General features: G+C 34.8%; 1 protein-coding gene across 3 annotated transcripts in view; it reads left to right on the forward strand.

The window, feature by feature from the left end:
* Positions 1-10,000, forward strand: part of LOC115220696 (F-box/LRR-repeat protein 7) — a 46,907-nt gene that overhangs the window by 7,644 nt on the left and 29,263 nt on the right. Inside the window, exon 1 of one of the 3 annotated variants that reach the window (XM_036510417.1) lies at positions 4,475-4,533. The exons of the other annotated variants lie outside the window; for them this stretch is intronic. The gene's annotated coding sequence lies outside the window, so the exon portion shown is untranslated. Of the gene's footprint in view, positions 1-4,474; positions 4,534-10,000 lie in introns of those variants that run through there. 3 annotated transcript variants of the gene reach the window in all.

The following is a 10,000-nucleotide window of genomic DNA, read 5'->3' on the forward strand; positions in this document are numbered from 1 at the left end:
TCTGAAGCAGAAAACTTTCGAAATGAATCGTGAACAACCGTATTATTATTTGTTAGTTTGGTAGGAAGGATGGCTTGGGTTAAGAGTTAAAGAATGGCCAGGTCAAGATTGGAAAGTTGTAGTTGATGAAATTTTTTGGCAAGACTTGTACTTTTAGTACTTTACGTTGTTTTACAGCTTATTTGTATTGAAATTTTTCTGTGAAACTGTGAAACCATATTACCCTGTTACTTTCTCTGGAAACACTGACATTACGACTGTCAGTGTTCTCTTCATCAGATCAAGAATGGAAATAGGTAAAAAATCAAACTGATGCAAGCATAATTGTAATATAGTAAATACACTAAAGATGAAGTAGATAACCTGGAAAATATTAATATTATTAACGAATGTTTTATTGGCAGAACTGTTAATGTCTTCAGGTACTTCTACCGGTTCTTTACCGGTCCTGGAATGCATGTTAAAAATTATCATTATTATTTGGCAGTATCAACAGGGCTAGACAAGATCCTTACTCTCCTTTATGTTGTAAGTTCAAATCCCACTATAAACAAATTGTCTAAAGCCAGCCCTAGTGCTTATTCATGAGTCTAGCGGTTGGCCATATATGGACGTGATACTTTCATCAGCAGAAAAGTAGTTGTATAAGGATTTTACAGTCTATTATCTTGATGCAGAAATCGATGGTGTGCAGAAACATTCGAGAAATCAGATCAATAACACAAATACGTTTGACTGCTGGTAGCATAGATCAATCCTGAAAAACTTGTACACTATATGTATTTCAATATATAGCTCGATTTTATTTTCAAGTGTCTCCTATTTTTAGTTGTACTTAATAGATCATCATCATCATCGTTTAACGTCCACTTTCCATGCTAGCATGGGTTGGACGATTTTGACTGAGGGCTGGCGAACCAGATGGCTGCACCAGGCTCTAATCTTGATCTGGCAGAGTTTCTACAGCTGGATGCCTTTCCTAAAGCCAACCACTCCGAGAGTGTAGTGGATGCTTTTTACGTGCCACCGGCACAGGGCCAGTCAGGTGGTACTGGCAATGACCTCGCTTGAATCTTTTTATACATGCCACCAGCACAGGTGCCAGTAACATCTCCTATGGACATACTATGTTAACACAGAAATATATCAGTAGCAGTGACAAAAATAGTCCAGCAGCAGTGACAAAAATGCTAGCTCTACATTTATGTTTTTTTGAGGTTTTGTCAGTAGCACGTACCTGCTAGTTATGACAAAATCCATAGGAAAGCAGTGATGGAAAAGCACTGATGTTGCAATTGGCCGAGAGAATACCGCATTTAATTTGGATTTCCATGATGTATTTACATTAAGTATGAGACACCTGTTACTATTTGAATCTAACACTGCTTGTTGAACATAATTTCCTTAATGTACATCTTGATAATCTGTACTGGTTTTTTTAATCTGTAGTGATACATTTAATGATTCGCCATATTCCTTTCCATATCGGCTAACTCTGATGAGTGTAAAGTTATATAATTAGATTGTTACCCAGCACTCTGTTGTATTCCTAGTGCGAAACTGATTGGTAAGATTAGCCGTAATGGGCATTTAATACTGTAAAAAACACCCACTACACTCGCGGAGTGGTTGGCGTTAGGAAGGGCATCCAGCCGTAGAAACACTGCCAGATCTGACTGGGCCTGACGAAGCCTTCCAGCTTCACAGACCCCAGTTGACCCGTCCAACCCATGCTAGCATGGAAAGCGGACGCTAAATGATGATGATGATGATATAAATTGTCCTTTTATTGTATGTATACAACACAACTTGATACGGTTTTCTTCACACATCAATAGGAAGAGAGAAATCTCGCTTAAACCTCACCTTTGTGTCTTAGAAAGGGTATTGATTAATTGAATCTGGAACACATATTTTCTTGTAGATTGTTCTCAGCACCCCATCAGTGATGATAATTTGTAACCGTCCGACTTTATAGTTTCTTGGCTATGTCTCTCAATAATTCCCCATATCGCCTGCCTTCTCTGGTTATTAACACGCCAAAGCTACGTCTTGCAGCTGACTTCCAAGAAACCAATGAGATTTTCTGCCATCTTTCTAAAAATTACTTTGGCCACATTTTTAAATCCAATACTTCTACAACTTGTGGATATGCTTATATATATAGATATATATTTATATATATATATGATAGTTTAAAAAACTATGATTTTTAAAAAAAGACTATCATTCGATATATTATTCAATATTCATATTTTATATCTCTGAAGAGCAGAAGGGTTGTCTATAAATGCTTATCAATATAGGATTTCATTATAGGGACAACTCTTCTGCGAAACAATCACAAGATGCTTAAATAATTAATTCAAAATTTTTAAACTATCGAATTTATTTTATACATTATATTTATATTTTTATATTTATTTATTTATATATATTTTTAATACAATAATTTCTTTCACACGGGTATATCTTTATGATGAGTTTGGATATTAATTTCCATATATTAATAATAATATATTATTAAAAAATATATGTGTATATATATATATATGTATATGCATATTCATCGCGGCCTTTCTTTTCTTTACTTGATTTATTGCTTTTTGTCCTTTCTTTTAACATTTTCTGACTAGCCATCCTGCATACATTAACCTTGTTAGAATCGTCAGCACGTTGGGCAAAATACTTAGCGGCATTTCATTCTTCTTCACGTTCTGAGTTTAACTTCTGCTGAAGTTTAACTTCCGATTTTGCCTTTCATCCTTTTGGGATTGACAAAATAAGTACCAGTCAAGTACTGGGTCGATATAATCGACCTAACCCCTCCCTTGACATTGCTGGCCTTGTGCCAAAATTTGAAATCATTATTAGGTGAACAGGCTGAATAGTTAGAGCGTCAGAAAAATATCCTATGGTGTTTTGAGTCCAGTTGTCCTTGGATTCAGTAAAGCAAGGAATTGCTCAAGTACAAGGTGATACGGACCAATATCTCAAAATTGTTGGCCTTGATGCCTAAATTAGAAACCATTATTTTATAATGGATGAAAGCCTATCTTGGTCAACGAAGAACTTCCAGCCTATTGCTCGATTTGCTACATATAGCAGCTAGATCATCAAATCACATCCAGATCTTTTCCTTTTGAACGGCAGTTTGTAACATAATTTCTAGATAACTAAAAAGTTTTAAACTTCATATACTGGTAGAATGTGTTTATAAAACATCATTTTCTCTCGGCTTTATTGAGAAAATTCTATAGTTTGTAAGATATTTCAATGAAATTTCGAGCATTTCGGCAATTTTAACCAATCACTGGTGTCCATTTAGGTAAATAACATTCTGTGCATAATGAATATGTCCCTCGTTTAAGAAACAGATTAGGTTTATTTACATTTGTGAAGAAAAAAGATACCCTTCCCCCACCCCTAACCCTAACTCTAAAATAGATTGAAATGCAATAGATCGATACTAGGGTTATAATTATGGGTGACAAATTCATACGACACCGCTAAGTTTTTTATAGCAGTGTCGTATGAAATTGTCACCCATAATTATAACCCTAGTATCAATCTATTGCATTTCAATCTATTTTAGATTTAGGGTTAGGGTTAGGGGTGGGGGAAGGGTATTTTTTTCTTCACAAATGTAAATAAACCTAATCTGTTTCTTAAACGAGGGACATATTCATTATGCACAGAATGTTATTTACCTAAATGGATGCCAGTGATTGGTTAAAATTGCCGAAATGCAAGAAATTAAAGACGAAATATGTTACAAACTATAGAATTTTCTCAATAAAGCCAAGAGAAAAATATGTTTTATAAACACATTCTACCAGTATACGAAGTTTAAAACTTTTTAGTTACCTAGAAATTATGTTACAAACTGCCGTTCAAAAGGAAAAGATCCTCACATCTTACTATCATTAAAAAAAAAAAAAGCTAGACAGATACATCAAGCAATTTTGTAGTACCTGATTTGCAAAATTACAGAATGGCCACAACTGGAACGCCTTTATTCATAGGCGTTTGCTTGATCAAGGCTAACCTTGACAACTTGCCCTGTCCTATGGTCATGGGAAGAAGAACTTGTGAAAGATTCATACAAATCAGGTTTATATTTCGCTGAGAAAAACTAACTTCAATGACGCCAGACAATTGATATTGTAATTTTTGTGTGAAGGGTTTTATGTAAAGTATGGATTGCTTTTAAAGTTTGTCTAAATATACCTCCAGTTCTTTTAGGTTATGAAATCATTAATATATAGTGTTACGTAGGTTTTTATTATTATCATCATTATCATTATTATCATTATTATTATTATTATTATTTTACCTGTATTAATAATACAGGTAAAATAAAACGAAGAAACAAATTTAGAAAGAACCAATTAGTATATATTATCTCCAGTGATTAGTTGCAAGGAAGTATCAAGGTGCGTCACGGATTTTAAAAATATAATTTAGGGGCTTTGGAAAATTTTTAATTCTTGAACATCTAATTTTGTTCTGCACAAAAATAAATAAATTAAGGTAAGCAATAATTTTTTTCGGTAAACTTGTCAAATTCATACATCAACATCGATCCTCTTTTATAAAACAGCAGGGACCACATTGAAAGGGGAAAATATGTGGGAATCCACGAATGTGTGTAAAATTTCTGAACTCTGGTATTTTATTGTGTGTAAAATCTGCTAGAAAATGGTAATTAAGTAATTTTAATTAATCAAAATAATTACAGTTTCCTTCATTGCCTCCCAGATTATTATTTATTTACACATCTGGAATCCTTGAATGTCTACAAAAATTCTAAAGTATGGTATCTTATTGTTTATAAAATATATCATAAAACAGTAATTAACTCAATTAAATTAGTCTTAGTAATTACAGGGTCATAAATTTATTATTTACACTGCGCATCTAAATCTTGGAATGTCTACTGAATTTCTAAGGTATACTGTTATTTTGTGTAGTTAAACTTTGTAGTTATTAATGTAAAATGAAGATTTTATATGAGATGAAGAATGTAGCATGTCAATTCTATGTGGTCTCTTCACAACTTCCTGAAGCACTGCTTCTAATTTATAATTAAATTACTTCTTACATATGTATCGTCGTGGCATACCAGCAAATGGTTTTTACACTGAATAATAGTGGTTTTATCTCTAATTTATATTTTATATACTTATACTGTGAAATTTGATTTAATACTCAATTGAATTTTTCCCTGTAAGTTTGGAGTTATACTCACTAATATTATTATATTTATATATATATATAATCAACTGTACATACTCAACCTATGCGTTTTGCCTATTTGCTAGTACACTGCAGTTTAGCACAGTGGGGATGACTCCCTCAAAGCACTCAGTGTTAAAACACCTGAAAGTCATTGAGAGGCAAGACAACTCACCCCTGACCCCTAATCCCATTCAAGAGCAATGGTTACTGATATTTCTCTATTTTTGTAGTTTATCAACATCACCTGCTCAAATTGAACCAGGAGTAAACAGAATCACCAGTCTATGATTCAATGTAAAAACCATTTGCTGGTATGCCACGACGATACATACGTAAGAAGTAATTTAATTATGAATTGGAATGGTATTACCATTTTGGTTGATAACTGATGAAGAATTAGGGACCCTCTGCGCCTGTCTCCCATCCAGTTTTACCCTCAATGTACATATACGTTTTTTATGCGTTGTTGTTTATTTACAATGCAATTTTTGCATTTATTAAGTAACAGTACACACGCACACCCAACATTTTTAACAGTGAGTTTATACACACACACACACACATATATCTGTGTGTAATAATTTGTCAAGAGTGAAGGAATTGCTCTTTAGTTTATTTATATATGAGTATATAAAGTTTTCAAATTTTCCAAGGAAATGAAGTGGAATGAAATAAAGCTTTCTCAAGTGCTAGATAGAAAGTAAATATTCTACTTTATTTTGTTTTTGTTTCATTGGAAAATTTGAAGACTTTCTGTATCCATATATAAATAAACTAAGAAACAATTTCTTCATTTCTGACTAACTTTTTTATTTTTACTAATATATTATTCTGCACACTACCAAAACCATTTGATTCTTATACATACATACATACATATATATATATATATATATATATATATATATATATATATATATATATATATATATATACATGCACACATAAACAATAAATGAAAAATGTATAGGAAATAAACAAACAGCATAATGTATACTGAGGGTACAACCAGGCGGGAGACAAACACAGAAGGTCCCTAATTTTTCATCAGTTATCAATCAGTTGGTAATACTCAGTTTTGTACCACTAATAATAAGACTGAGGGCTTCCCATATGGCGGCGCCTGCAACAAATTTTTTTGCAGAGAATTCAGGGCCAAGAGCAAACAAAACAAAGACAACACAGAGTGTGATTTAGGATGGTGGACAAGGACGAACAGACAAGCAAAATATGGCTTTAGGGCCAAAAAGACAAGAATAGTGGGTAACGCTTAGAAGATATCCTAAAGCATAGGTTCTCAAAGTGGGCACTACCACACCTGCCCCTGGTGGGCATTGAGATGGTGCTGGTGCCTAAGGTGGGGGTAGAGAAGAGGAAGGCAGTGGATTGGTGGTGTGCTTACGATTCTGCCTGCAAATTGCCTTTAGTCTCCTAATCTGTACATATCTCTAAATATTAGAATGTTACATGTGATTATCCAGTTCATCTTTACTGTAAAACAATGGGTTCAAAAATTAAAAGGTGATGGGCATGGAATGTCACTGTTTCCTTGACTGTTTAAATGTGTCCTGGTATAAAGGATCCCATCTTGTGACCCTGATTTCTTCACCATACTTATCTAACAACTCACACCCTGCAAGTACATACTTTCCCCCTGTTCACCCTTTTTCTGCCTTTTCCTACATTACTTCACCTGTCTACTTACACTACACCTTATTACTCCTATCGTGCTAACTACTGAAAAAAAGGAGCATGCCAAAGTAAACCAGTCTGAAGAGGAGCAAGCTAAAACTTTGAAGTCACTGTCAACCTTGACATGGTGAAAGTTATATTTATACACATACATGTCTGTGTGTGTATCATTATCATCATCATTTAACGTCTGCTTTCCATGCTAGCATGGGTTGGACGATTTGACTGAGGTCTGGCGAACCAGACTCCAATCTGATCTGGCAGAGTTTCTACAGCTGGATGCCCTTCCTAATGCCAACCACTCCGAGAGTGTAGTGGGTGCTTTTACGTGCCACCAGCACAAGGGCCAGTTTGGTGGTACTGGCAATGACCATGCCCAAATGGTGCTTTTTATGTGCGGTAACGATCACGCTCGAATGATGTGTTTAACGTGCCATCGGCACGAAGGCCAGCTTGTTGCTCTGGCAACAATCTCACTCGTATGGTACTCTTAGCGCTCCACTAGCAACAGATGCCAGTCACCGAGTTTGATTTCGACTTCGATTTCACTTGCCTCAACTGGTCTTTGCAAGCAGAGTTTAGTGTCCAATGAAAAAAAGGCACGCATAAGTGGACTGGTTACACCCCTAGCATTGGCCACAAGGTTATGGTCACACTTGCGCTTGCTGAGCCTTCTGCAGCACAGCATATTTCCAGAGGTCCCGTATATATATATATATTTATATATATAAAATGAATTACTTAACTGTCTGTTTTACATCATTTATGTCTAGCCAATAATCAATAATTGTGGCGTACTTTAATATGATATGCATCGATCCTATATGGATCCCCTGTATCAAATTTATGGTATAATAGTGTATAAATCAACATTTTTTTTTTAGCCACAGTAAAACTTCAGTTCCCACCTATGTCTATTTTATGACAAATATACAAATTGCTAACAATAAAGTTTATTTCATTTTCTTTGTTCCCTGTTTGGTTTTGTTGTTATTGAATAGATCAATGTTTATAAAACACATTCATACAATATGTTTGTCAATATATAAAGCATTTTTGCAATTTCTAAGTACTGACTGACCACATTTTTTTAGCATATCATTTACGTTAGTTACACAGATTAGGAAGATCTTTTTTCAGTTTTTCCTTTCAGTTTGTTATTTTCTCACGGAATCTGTCAACAGTCATACAGGAGAGAAAATAAAAGTATTTGCCAACTTGAATGTTCTTTTTTTTCCCTCTTTTATTTTTCAGTGTGAATTTTTTAATTTCCCACCAGAGGGAACATTGAAGTTTGCTTTTCTTCATTTCCCGCAAATTTTTACTATTTGCATTTCAGGATGACTGGTGAGAGAGTAGTTTTCACTCTTGTCACAAGAGACATAATCCCATAAAGCAGGTCTCCCTGTTTGATAATGTAACAAGCTACCGTTTATGTACACCATTAATCTGTTCACTGACTTTGTAGAGTCTTCGTTACTGCTTATAATATCATTGCATCAAGAATGCATTATAAAAAATGGTTCAATTACAGCATTTGACTGGTGCTTTATTTTATGAACCACAGAAGGAAAAGCAAGTTTGGCCTTCATAGGATTTGAACTTAGAATATGAAGGGTTATAACTAAATATTCCAGTGAGTTCAACTTTGATAAAAGTGTTATATAGTATTTTTGATTTTATTCTACATTGCTGTAGTTGACGTTGTTGTCGGCCGGAAGGAATAGGTACTAGTACCTTGTTATATTGAATTCTATCTAACAGTAGACTGGTGGGTTTTTTTAAGTTTGCAATGTATCTTGTGTTTCATACCATGAACCTGGAGCTAAGCTCTGATCCTTAAAAGCTCCTTGGAGCTGCTACCTCAGTATCTGTAATGTTAGTAGCTGAGAGCTGAACAAAATTGCAGTGTATCACATTGTCAGAAGTACTTGTACTGTATCTTAAACAGTTTGGTGAATAGGGCTACAGAGAATATAAGGTCTTGTTAAAAAAAAAAAACACTAGAATGAACTCCAAAGCCATGAGTTTCATTAGAGGCATACCTTAACTACAAGACCATTCACCCTTTGTCGATATACATATGCTGAATGGCAGGAAAACTATTTGGGACAGAATTGAAGAATAGGATTCTTTCAGAGCATTTGATATTTCAGAAGATTAGAACGTTTGTCTTGTGCTTCTGTTAGCAACAACACGACCACTATCTTACATGGATTTAGTTCAGCAGAAACATTAAGCTTCAATGCTGCACATCGTTGAAAATCTCATTAATTATGCAGTGCTTCTGTTGTCTACACTGTTGAATCATACATTTCAATTCAAAAGATTTCTAACAGGTAGAAACTCTTGGAGAAGAAAAATTGGATGAAGTGCTTTGTAAAGGATGTAGGAAGAAGGGTACTGTGGCATTGAGTGCTGAGGTCATGCAAAGCTTTGTTAGTTCAGAGAATCAGAGGCTGTTGTTGTAGAACTGTTTGCGCACTTGTGTGTGTGTGGAGGGGGTGAGAGAGAGGGGGGGAGAAATGATATGACAGCTGTGAATAGTAACTATGAAGCAATGCCTCCCTGAGGACTTTGATTCGTCTTTCCTTTCTGCTCCCTTCGGTCAGCAAACAGTCAGTAACTGTCTTGATAAATGCTAGGTTTTCCATGGAATTTTAATGAAGAAAACAAAATCAGTTTCTCTGTTAACTTCTTGCTTCTGCTAAATACTGTCAAGTTGGCCACACCTACCTGGGGGGATCAGAACATAAAAGAGCAGGAACAAATACCACAAGGTATTTTGCCCAGTGTTCTTACAATTCTTCCAGTTCACTGTCCTGATCTGTTCTTCATTTTATTGAACCTGCAGGGATTAAAAGTAAAACTGACTTTGAGATTTGAATCCAGAACAAATACTGTAAAATATTCTATGCAATAAAGAATGTAGGCAGCAAACTGGATGCCCATATTCTACATTCTTTAGAGGGAGTATCAAAATTGTTTGGCTTTGTGGGCTGGATTAAAGCATAAACTAGATTTCAGGGATCAAATCAGAACATTTATTCCTAAAACCCTATGTAGG

The sequence above is a fragment of the Octopus sinensis genome, linkage group LG17 (genome assembly GCF_006345805.1).
Source record: "Octopus sinensis linkage group LG17, ASM634580v1, whole genome shotgun sequence".
Classification (NCBI taxonomy): domain Eukaryota; kingdom Metazoa; phylum Mollusca; class Cephalopoda; order Octopoda; family Octopodidae; genus Octopus; species Octopus sinensis.